This window comes from Hypanus sabinus, chromosome 12 (genome assembly GCF_030144855.1).
Source record: "Hypanus sabinus isolate sHypSab1 chromosome 12, sHypSab1.hap1, whole genome shotgun sequence".
NCBI classification, from domain to species: domain Eukaryota; kingdom Metazoa; phylum Chordata; class Chondrichthyes; order Myliobatiformes; family Dasyatidae; genus Hypanus; species Hypanus sabinus.
The window spans coordinates 38,577,092-38,589,501 of record NC_082717.1 but is presented as its reverse complement, the minus strand read 5'-3'; the positions used below and the strand labels follow the sequence as shown (position 1 = coordinate 38,589,501).

At 40.1% G+C, this 12,410-nt stretch overlaps 1 long non-coding RNA gene across 1 annotated transcript in view; it reads right to left on the bottom strand.

Annotated features, from left to right (window-relative positions):
- Positions 1-12,410, bottom strand: part of LOC132402785 (uncharacterized) — a 33,716-nt gene that overhangs the window by 19,074 nt on the left and 2,232 nt on the right. Inside the window, exons 2-4 of the long non-coding RNA XR_009515078.1 lie at positions 8,089-8,209; positions 5,185-5,268; positions 579-704 (exon numbers count right to left, since the gene is read on the bottom strand). This is a non-coding gene — a long non-coding RNA (uncharacterized LOC132402785). The remainder of the gene's footprint in view (positions 1-578; positions 705-5,184; positions 5,269-8,088; positions 8,210-12,410) is intronic.

Sequence of the window (12,410 nt, the reverse complement as noted above, 5' to 3'; positions counted from 1 at the left end):
CTTAACAGTTCCACTTTAGTCGGACTCCTGTTTAATATCATCTTTTAAGCAGGTAAGACTAATGTTGTTCAGAAACATCTGCAGAACCATCATCAACACATCTTGGTGCCAGACTTCCATTTCTTTCTTTACCAATGTTTGCGTCCCTTGCTCCCCCAAACCCATCATTGTAGATTGATCAGTCCTGGTAAAACTAGCATTCTTGGTACCCCACTCTCACCCCATTAGGTGACTTAAAATACACAGAAGTTTGTTCTTTTTCATAAATATAAATTTAATATCATTATATTTCATCACTCAAGGGGTTAAAATAAGTGGCAAGTTCATACATCTATGTATTATTAAATCAAAAATGGCGCCATTCCTACTGTTTTCAATTAGAACCTCATGGAAGTACTGTTAGAACTTCCTTTATTATTCTTGACTGTATTTTTTGTACTTCACCAGTAACTCATATCCTCCACTCTGCAGGAGGGAGCATTACATACTGGTTTATCATTTTCACTGATTCAAGATTAATCCTGCAATAGACACTGAAAGGGATGATGGAAATTAAAAGAATGCTGCAGCAAGCCCACCTGTCATAGTTCAGTTCAGTTCAGGAGGGCTGAAAGCAGTTGCTTATTTAGTATCCCCTGGGCAGCCAGCACTGGCGTTGGATGTCATCACGTGTGTTGTATCACAGAGTAGAGGCTCCCACGATTCTAAAAAAAATTGGACCAAAAAACCCAAAGATCTCATCTGCACTGCATTAACATGATAATAGCACATTTCATCACAAACAGGAAGAGGGAAAAGAAAATCTTTGTTCTCTATTATTGTCTGACTTCAAATTTTTGTCCCAGGATTTCCAATTCCCCATTTCCAGGAGGTAAAACATGAAGTCTGAAGATTACCCACATAATTTAAAAAGAAAGCCTTTCATTTCACATTGCATCTATATCATTAATTGTTGGCCTGTGCCTTCTCCTTTTTTGCCTGCCAGTCACTCTATAGTTAAAGGATATAGGTAATCAAATAGTAAGCTCCTGTCAATTATTTTTGAGCATGTATTAAAATTTTGGAGTGCATTTCTCTTTTGGCATGGCTGAGCTCTGGAAACATGACCATATTGCTGCACTTCCTTCCTGTTTTGGAATTTTCTGTGACCTTACTACACTTCTATGGAGAAGGAAAACTCTGATCTTAAATCTCCGCTGCCTTGAGGCCATACTGACCCATGAGAAAGGCTTTGGGAGTAAACCCTGAGGAAGAAATGCAGAACCAGGGTCCCTAAGGCAGTTTGATGTTGCTTACAACTTCACTCCAACAACCTCTGCGATGACACTGGTGCCAAGCTGTATTAGAGCTTGTTCTTCCCTTGGACTACATCAGTGATGTGGAGAGGGGGAACCCGCTGGATGGGCAATAGTCGGTTCTTCAAATCTTCCTGTCCAGGCTTGTGCCCTGGAGAGGACACAGTCTACCAGAGGTGCAAACCCATGATCTCTGGGTGCCTACTAGTATTAATTCTGCTCACTAACCTGTGCCAGGTTGAATATGCTTAATTGAATGGAATGGTACATCTGCAGTGTGAAAAAAGATATTTTTCATTTACATTTACCCGAGTATAATTTTGAAATTTTTCTTAATATTTTAAATAATACATACATAATACATATTGTAAGTAAACTGTTGTTTACATTATTAATTCAGTAATAATCAACAGAATCCAAAAGCTGGGCCGCTGTACCTCCCTTTACAACTGCATCTTTGTCTTCCTCATTGGGAGACCAGTCAGTGCGGATCAGTGATAGCACACTGTCCTCACTGATAATCAACACAGGCACACATCAAAAATGCATGCTTAGCCCACGGCTCTACTCTTTAACTCACGATTGTGCTGCTCCAATGACATCTGTAAATTTGCCGATACACCATTGTTATTGGCAGAATTGCAGATGGCAAAGTGGAGGTGTGGAGAAGTAACATTGACTGACTAGTTGAGTGATGTTGTAACAGCAACGGGAATTCAACGTCAGCAAGACCAAGGAATTGATTGTGGACCCTAGGAAGGGGAGAACACAGACCAGTCCTTGTTGAGAGGTCAGTGGTGGAAAGGATGATTGATGCAATCACGAAGAAAACAGGCATATGGTTATTTCATCAAGAGCCTGGGGAGATTTGGTATGCCACCATAGACTCGAGCAAATTTCTACAGAAGTATGGTGGAGAGCATTTTGACCGGTTGCACCACCACCTGGTATGGATGGAAGTTCCAACGGACCAGATCGAAAGTTGCTGCAGAGGGTTGTAGACTCAGCCAGCTTCATCAATGACACATCCCTCCCACCATTGAGGATATCCTCAGAAGGAGGTGATTCAAGAAGATGGAATCCATCACCAAGGACCCTCACCACCCAGGGTATACCCTCTTCTCATTATTATCATTGGGGAGGAAGTACAGGAGCTTGAAGATCGACATTCAGAATTTTAGGAACAGCTTCTTTCCCTTCACCATCAGATTTCTGAATGGCCTATGATTGTTTGAACACTGCCTTGCTGTTCCTCTTTTGCACTATTGATCTATCTATTTATTAGAGTAAAATTCTATGTCTTGCACTATACTGCAGTCACAAAACAACAAATTTCATGACATATGTCAATGATTCTGATTCTGGTCAACTTTTAAAACAAAATTTATCACGTTTCACTGTTCTACTGACTTCTGGTATTTTTTTTAATGTTTCCCATTGCCAGGTTTCTGCATCTGCAGTCTCCTGTGTCTCCAAAGTCCTTGACAGGTCTGACCACCAGCTAAGTTGAAGGCAATGACAAACAGTTTCAAAATGGGAAGAGGAGGAAGTTCAGATGAGGTGCACAGTCCATATCTGAGTACAAATGCTCATACAAAGAGTCTCTAGTGGTGCCACTAAACAATTCTACACAGTGCTGCAGTTAGCCACAAAGCCCAATTCTGTCACAGCCCCACAGAAGAAGAGAATAATTTAATTTATTGCTTAGAAATAGAATGTATTTTCTTTGGTTACTGAGTCTACTGGCAGCTCACCAAGACTGTAACCTTTACTACTTCCAAGGAGACAACTCCATGGAAGTATCACTTTCAGCAAGACCTCCCTGCACATCCAATCTTTTGTTTTCACAATTGGAAATTTATTCCCTTTCCTTCAACTTTACTGGGTCAAAAATCTTGAATTCCCTGTCCTGAAGTACATTACCTCATTATTTTTGCACTACTTAATTATTTTCTAATTTATAACAATTTTATGCCTCTGCCTGTATTGCTGTGCCACAACTACAACACTTTATATAATTTAAGACAGTGATAATAAACCTGATTCTCTTCTGTGAGTATTGTCACCTCACAGAGTTCACTGATTAAAGGAGTTAGCTAACTACCTCCATCTCAAGATCAATTAAGAGCAGGCATCTCTCCATTCACAGACAAGCATTCATCATTTTGCAATCCCTTTGCAAAAAGCCCTGGTTAATGTAGATTTAATGGCAGACACTTCCTAAATGGTTGTATTCTCCATGGTGTTCTGCAGTTGAAAAGAATTGTGGGTATTGCCCAAATATAGAACATTAAATAGTTCTATGAAATGTTTCATTAAATTACAGAAGTTCCTTTGAAATTCATATATCCCAAAAGTCCCTTTATCTCATTCTTACCATTTCAAAGCTAATAATGACAGCAATCATGGAGTAACATAATTAATTAGCCTCTGATTAACTGAGCCAACAATAAGAAAAAATTCACAACCTGAAGAATGCAAATCGGAAATAAAGTAGTTTAAGTCAAGGAATAGGAAAAGCAGCCAGAAGCCAACACAGATCTAATTTTCATTCTCCCCACGAGTGGATTTGCTCCAGGAGCAGTATAAGCAAAAGTCAAATTTTTCCACTTTCAATTTATAACATAAGTTTGTGTGTTTTGAACCAAGAGTAGATTTTTATTTGGTGAATTTTGTTTTTACTCCTGTGGAAATGAATTAAATCTTTTTGCTTGGTGGGCAATGTGTAAGAACCAGGCTTTCATCAAGACAGTGAGTGACTTGATCAAGAACTACTATGTGCTAAAACCATTCAGTTTTTCGTTCCACATACTAACTTTGGACTATTTAGGGCATTTATTGTCACAGAAGATGTACATATCTTAACACTGTAAATATTCAAAGGGACTAGGAAAAATATTGTCTTTAATAGTTTTGTATATTTTCCATATTTTCATTCCATTTCCTTTTTCTCATCATGAGTTCTTCCTTTTTGTTTTGCACAAGGTGCCATTTTCTGCCTGAGAGAAAATCAAAAAATCTTTCTTACAAAAACTTTTCCAACAGGCAAAAAGACATTTCCCAGCAGAGATGAAGTGAAAAGATCTGAGGATTGAATCAACTGTGTGAACCAGAAACACCTATGAGTGACCATTTATAGAGTATCATGCAGATTAAAGTTGTTTTCCACACAGGAATATATATAGCCAGATAAAGATATACTGTATAAAGAGTACTGTGCAAAAGTCTTAGGCACCCTAGCTCTATATATATATGTGTGCCTCAAATATTTGCACATTGCTATATATATATAGATAAAAGGTGGTCAGACCAAATATTGCTTTGATTTCATTTTTTGACTGTTTACTGCTCTTAATAGTAAGTTTAAATAGATATAGATAGATATTTGAATTAGAAGCAGGAGTAGACCATTCAGGACCATGAGCCTGCTGTACCATTTCATAGGTAATAGCTGCTAACTCTAACCCCAGCTTAGAATTCTATTCTACCCTCAGTAGCTAATCTTCCCCTTGCTTAAAAAAATTCTATCCACCTTTGTCTTAAAAATATTAATCTCCATTGCCCTGTTTTAACAGGTTATTGAAAGGACCTCTTGTATAGTAAGAGGGATTCTTGACCTCATGGTCAACCTTGTTATGATCTTGCATTATATTGTTTACCTGCACTTCACTGTCTCTGTAGCATTTACATTTTATTCTGCATTGTTGTTGCTTTACCTTGTTCTACCTCAATGCACTGTGTAATGATTTGATCTGTATGAACAATATGCAAGACAAGCATTTCACTATGTCTTGGTACATATGACAATAATAAATGAATAGGAATATTTCTGGTGATGAGAGCTCCAAATATTCATGATCTTCTGAAAGAAAAACAAATCACTCCTCACCATCCTAAACAGATGGCCCCTTCTTTTTATTCAGTAACTCCTGGCTCTTTATACTTCCACTAAAGGCAAGATTCGCTCTCCCACCTGAAAATGTAAAACATGATCATCTTCACATTTCAAGAGAAAAACATTTTCAAGTTAGTGTTTGTTTGCTCACATCAAAAAAGGGGTTCAAATACTTTCATTCATTGCTCCTTGTACCATTCATACCAAATTCCAGGCATGATCCAAGGCTAAATACACTGACTGATAAATGTCTTCCTTACCCTGGTATTTGCATTGATAAATATTTAGGCGACAGTGACTCAAATAAAAATGCGTGTGGTGACAGTGGTGTGCAGAAAACTATCTCTGAACGCACAGTATGTTGAACCTTGAAGTGGATGAGCTGCAGCAGCAGAAGACCATGAACGTACACTCAGTTAGGTACAGGAGGTATCGGTCGCAGGCGGCTGTGATCTGATGTGTTGCAATTCCCATACCAGAGGCAGCTGGTCAAGATGCTCTCGATGACTCTCCAGCAGAATGTGGTGAGCATGAGGGAAACAAGGATTATGTCACACAGTAAGCCAGAAACTGTGCTTGAATTAAAAGCCTCCACCGGGATATCATTTTTATTTTCACTGATTTTAATGCGCTATAAAGAAGCAGCAATTATAAACTTTGTGGCATCTGTCAACTAATAGTTGAGAATGGTAGTCCCAATAGTATGGTCCATTTATAGCATGGGGCCCCACTGGGCTGGTCCATGGCAAGAATGACCCATAAATGGTGACATTTCCCCATCCTCCTTGATGCCCCCTGTTCTTCTCCATTCCCCCACCCCCGACTGCTTTTTGATTCCACCATCATCCCCGTTTTCCTCATCTCCATGGCATCCTGTGTGGCTGCTGCAGAGAGAGTTCTTTAACAGCACTCATCTACTTCCCAGCAGGCAGTGTGCAAATGAGATGGCAGCTGCAAGTTCAGGCAGCAGCTGTTGTCTAAGAACCTGCAAGTCAGCTTCTCTCCCATGAACAGTTCTGTTAGAGCGTTAGGGCAAAATATAGTGTCCATTTAATGCACCATCATGGGTGAAATCAAATTTCCAGGCTCGAAACGGATGCAAAACTGGTTGGAATCCATTAATTTTGGAACACAGTGGCATTTGAGGATATCCAGTCAAGATGGTATCATGTTCCTTTGGTTAGTCTCACAACTCAGGAATTAATGTGTTTGAAATAAATGAGTTATTATCTAAGTCAGAAAATGGTAAGACAAATGAATGACAAAGTATATGGAATTGATTTGCTAGGTTCACAGACAACCGTTCCTAGTATTAGACAAGCAATATATTCCAGGGTCAATTTTGCCAACTGCATAATAATCTGGTTGAGTGGATAAAATGACCATTAAATTGTGTTGAGCAGAATCAACAGATTGGGCGAACTCTGTACAGGATGGACAATCCGTTCCACCAGATTTCCTGGCCAGGCTACAAGTATGAAGTTTCATCCATTATTTTCTGCATTCTTCTAGTTTCTAATTCAATCATTGCACACTGGATGTCTGCAACTAATAGGAAGCTGAAAGGAATTTCTTCAACATTTTGATCTTTCAGTTTTGTTCAAAAGCACCAATTTAACAATGTAATTTCTTATTCAATCTGATTGCTTAGTTATGATATCAACTTGGGATACTTCAAAACATTTTGGGCACTGTACAGTCCCTTTGTGATGAAAGATACAGTAATGTAAATTTACTCTTAATGCCTTATTGTAACATCAGCATTTTAGTTAGTCAGTGTAAGAATTAATTCAAAATCCACTTTGCTTTATAGGTAACTAATAAAAGTATAAGCAGGAAATTGTTCACATGTGAGAAAATATCAAAACAAATTTGGCAGATGTAAGTTCTAGCTGATTACAATGTTTCGCATTGATAAGGCCCCAGGGATTGTTCTTCCATATGTTTCCACTGGGAGAGCACATTCAGAAAATCTGCCCACAGAAGTGATCTGAGAATTCTGTTGTAGTATGGCACTTATAATAAGTTAAACAGCATATCGTACTTTTTACCTAGTAATGTCTGCCTCCTTCAATTTACTGCTTCAATAAAGTTAATCCTTCCACCCAACAGTTGTCATTTCTTCTGGGTATAGGGATTTCCATTGTGTCTGCTGCTTAATCTCTCACTTCCACTTTCTCGCCCTTCCCCTTCCTCTGCTCCTCCTGTTATCTCCCATTACATTGTTTTCCCTATCCACTACTCTTCCCCTCAGCTACCCTTCCTTTCCCCTGAGAGAAGCAGCAAAGAAATATAAAACGGGATGACCCTCTCGCATGCAGTCTCCCTTCTTCCCCGTGTGCTGCTTGTTTCTGTCCGCCTTTCAATGTTGACGAGCGTTTCAGCAGCAAAGGGGTGGAGGCTAGGTCATGATGGGACTGCTCCCACTGGGACTCAAGCAGGTCACCGCTGAACCCACCTTGAGGCGGAACTCACACGAAGTCTATGGCAAAATTATTTTCAGTTTTTGAAAATTTTTTTGGGGTGCCTGATTTGGCACTAACTCTCCCTGCACACCAGCAAGGTTCAGACACAATCTCGAGGCAATGATCTTTTTATTCCGCAAAGAGCAGCGAAAGGACACTGAAAGTCAGCAGGGCAGTGATTAGAATAGCTCCGTTTAAGAGCAATACTTGATGAAATGAGGCCCTTTCATCCCTCAGAACCCATAAACCTTCACCAGGTTTATTGTGCTGCTTAGGCAAAGGCTGCATGTGTGTTAAAAGCTTTACTCAATTAGGAGTTTGAACTGTGTGGCCCCTTTTATTGTAAACCTGTCTGATTCTGTGATCATTAACATCTGATTCATCTCTTGCTCTTGGGTGGGATAGCTTCAAACTGGGCTGATGACATACTCACCGTGTGACAAACAAACACACTTCTCCACAGAAATCGGGATTTCTGATTTCCTGACTGATCCCAGACATCCACTTTCAGTAGATTCCATCCTGAGACCCTCCAGCAATCCTGCAGAGAAAGCCTGAAAATGTTTGATTTTCATTATCCTCTGCCACTCTCATTCTATTCTTCAGAATCACCTTTAAAATGGCCACAAATCTAAGTGACTTTTATCCACTGTGCATGGTAAACTAATTGCATAACTAATTACCAAATGAAATGTTAAAATCCTCTGAGCAAACATGGTGGGATTTAGTAAATAGAGGCTCTGTCTAACAATCAGAGAAGGTCAAATATTATCAGTTTACTTAAATAAGTATCTTAAGTCTTGGGGTATTCATCAATGGTGAAATGTTGGTGCCAACACATTCTTCAGCCAGTAATGTGGGCATCAACATAAGCCAGGGGTTCCCAACTTTTTTTATGGCATGGGCCAATACCATTGAGCAAGGGGTCCGTGAACCCTAGGTTGGGAACCCCTGACATAACCCTGAATACAACCCTCAATACTTCATAATAAAAGCAGAGAGTGCTAGAACATCACAATGGGTTAGGCATCAAATGTAGAAAGGAAAACTAGTTTAACATTCCAGGTTCACAAAATGTTTCAAATCAAGTTGATTTTCATTTACTGATATTTTTAAATGTCTTTACACTTTGTAAAAAAAAATGATCACACTTAAAGAGCTAAAGGAATAATACATAGACAAGGTCATGGATGCATCAACTTTAAAAAGAATGAAGAGTGAATTCAAGTTATACAGAGTCCCAGGAAACAAATTGCTTGCTTGAATACCAAATTATCTGAGACCAAAACACTGAAGGATAGAGTGGCTCTAACCATCAGCTAGTGAATGAGAATCAAAAACCATCTACAATAGCTTCTAAATCATGGAACATTTTATCTGAGGAACATCGCCTCCTTCCTTCTCCTTCCCAGTGAAATCTGAGAGCTGGTTTGCCATTTGAGTCGGTTTATTTCAGGAAGCTGGTGTTGGTGCACTTCCATGAACAAGAACATTTAGTAAGATCAGTGCAGCAGTTACATTAATATTTCCTTCCTATCGTAAAATTGATGTACTCAAGTACCTGCTCTTTCCACACTCAATCACCATTGTCCCTTTCGTCTCCGGTACCTGCTCTTCCTTTGAAAACTCACCTTCTTCTGCTTGACCTGACACCACTCTAAAGTCCACAATGGAAACCATTCTGTTTCTTGCCCTTCCCTTCCACCTCCTTTATTCCTGTTCCTTTTGAAGATCGTTATTTTTTCATTTATGATTCACTTTGGCAGAAAAAAGAGGGACGATGCAGACTGAATGTACCATTCTTAAGTGCATGCAGGGATAGAGGGAACAGGGCAAATTTAGAGAATGATTATGGGATTTGTTTATGGAGACTTGAGGTACAGAAGAAAGATGTTGCATAGTAGCAGCCATAGTTGGAATGTTGAATCTAATTCTGGTCACCTCACTTTAAAGAGGATGTGAACATCCTAATACTGGTGTAGAGAAGATTTAATGGAAAGTTTCCAGGGATGAGAGATTTTAAGCTACATGTTTAGGATGGAGAAGTAAGATTTCCTTGAAGCAAAGGAAGTCAGAGGTAATTTGACAAGGATAGACTGGTTTAAGTGAAATAAATATAGGGAAACTGTTACCATTATTAATGGTTCAGAGCTGAAAAGGAATTTTAAAAGTTTTGGATAAACTCTGGATACAGGATATGAGAACTTTACTTTGCACAGAGAGTAGTTCTGATCTGAAATTCACTGCCTCTATGGTTTGTGGAAAGAATCAATCAATATTTTGGATAAGGGTTTGGATAGGCATTTAAAGTAAATAATTTGCAGAGCTGCGGAGAAGCAGCTGGCAAATAGGACTGGTAGGGTTGCTCTATTAGTAGCTTAGACTTGAACATTTGGCTGCACAGTCTCCTTAGCAATTCTATGGTTCAATTGTATTATGCTTCTTGGAAATTCCACTTTCCATTTAGTTTCTTCTGCCACTTTCTCCCCAGTTGCTGAACTCTAAAGTAATGAAATTTTCCCAGGTTTTGAGAGTCAGCTTTGTGAAAACATCCCAGCAAAGACCAGGTCGGAAAATCTGTAGAGATACTTGATTTCTAAATTGCTACATTTTGCATTTTCTCTAGAACACCATTTACTCTTTATGGACTGTATCTTTGATTTATGAAACTAACTTTTGCTACAGCAAATAACATGTCACTCTCCAAGCACAGAAAAACACTATACCAAGATTCCCACTTCACTCAGCCTTTTCAATTCACTTTTGTATATCAGGAATAGCTGTGTTGACACTACTCAGCTGCTTTCTTACCTACTTCAGCAAAAGGCTTTTTCTGCAAATGAGAACCGGCTGGTGGTATCCTGTCTGTCAATGTCTCATTGGCACATTAAGTGAAATTTGGAGCATGTTACAACCTCCAGCATGGAAACTCCTTTGTTGGGGCTGTTTCCACAGTCTGTGCTTGCTCGGTGGTGCTACGTAAATTCCGAGGTGAGTACTGAACCCTCTGCCTCACTGCCCCACGAGTGGCGCTATTCTCCCTCTCGCTAGCAATGCAGCCGATACAGCTGCTTCTCCTGATGACAGCACCGCCATTGCTGCTCCACCTACTGGTTGTGAGCTGACGCATGATCTGCATGTCCTAAGATGGTGCATTGTGCGAGTGACATCTGCAGAAGATAATTCACTCTCCTTAACAGCCATATCCAATGTTGCACCTAACCACTGGGAGAGACTGAAAGAGCTGTGTTTGATCCATCAGGATTTTTAAGCGGACATTTTGCATGCGGTTGTATTTTACTTGCTGCTGACATTAGACCATCCTCAGTAAGCCTACAGCTTGATATTGAATTCAGTCCCCTGCTAACTGCAAGGTCCTCACCCATCTAAAACATCTAAACACATCATCAATGTCGGCCAATGGATTGTTGAGGTGCCACAACAACCTGTCTGGCTCTGCCTTGTATTCTGTGCCATCTTCTCCTTCAAGATAGGAAAGTGAAAATCTATGTGTTGGATGGATTTGGCGAGGATGACTAAGAGGGAGAAGTGGTGAAAACTGGACAGATGAAGCTGTGTGGGGTGGCACGAATCTAAAGAGCTGAATCCATCTGTTAGGTTGTCTTAAGTAGTGGAGCACTGGTGTATACTGAATCCCTGAGGAGGACAGGGAGGAAGGGGTGCCATGCTCCAGCTGCTCGATTTAGATTAGTTCCAGCCACAGTCTCACTATTGGATCCCCAGCATCACACTCAGAATGATATTAAAATTTGATGCGATGTTCAATCATCTCAATGCTATTCAGTGAGTTCCTTTCGACATCGGACTACAAATGGCAAGACCACACTTGGAGTATCATGCATAGTTCTAGTTGTCCTGCTCAAGGAAGGATGAAATTAAACTGGAAAAGATGCTAAAGAGATCCATAGGAATGTTAAAAGGACAGGCTTCTCCGTGGATTGTCACCTTGTCGTGGTGGAGAAGCTTGTGTGGTCCTGAGATCCCGAGAGTGATGCCGTCTGGAGCTATGCTCCTGGTAGGGTCACTGATGGTAGTAAGGTTGAGGGTGAAGGTCCCTGACAAAGAACAATCCAACCAAGATCTCAACGGTGGAACAGGTGGATGAAGTTACTTCGAACTCAATGGCTGTGAAAGCGGATGAAGGCTGCAACAAATCCATCAGCTCCAATCGTCGTGGTTTCCATGTCATTGGAATCGGTTGGTTGATTTGTGAAGTATCGTGTGCTTCTTGGAGTGCACACGTTAAACAAATACATGCACAGGCGTCTTCGCTCTGTGATAGATCAATGGAACGAAGACCGTCATCCTTGACCTCGAGGGATTGCCATGATGTCGACGAAACGGACAGGGGGGCTTGAGCTATAAAGAGAATCAATAGGCTGGGATGCTTTTTCCTTAGAGCAAAGAAGATTGATGAACATAATGAGGTTTATACAATCATAAGACACAAGACATAGACCAAAAGAGATAGGAGCAAAGTTAGGCCATTAGGCACATCGAGTCTGCTCTGAGAGCAATAGATAAGGAAAAATTTTACTGTCTTTTTCTAAGAGTAGGGGAGTCTAAAACCAGAAGGGCAAGGTCTAAAACGGACTTGAGGGGCAACTTTTTCACCCAGAGGATGGTGGGTGCAAGGAACTGAGTACAATTATGGCACTTAAAAACATTTAGACAGGTTCATGGATAGGAAAGATTTAAAGGGATATAGGACGAGCTCAAAGAGACAACATGGAT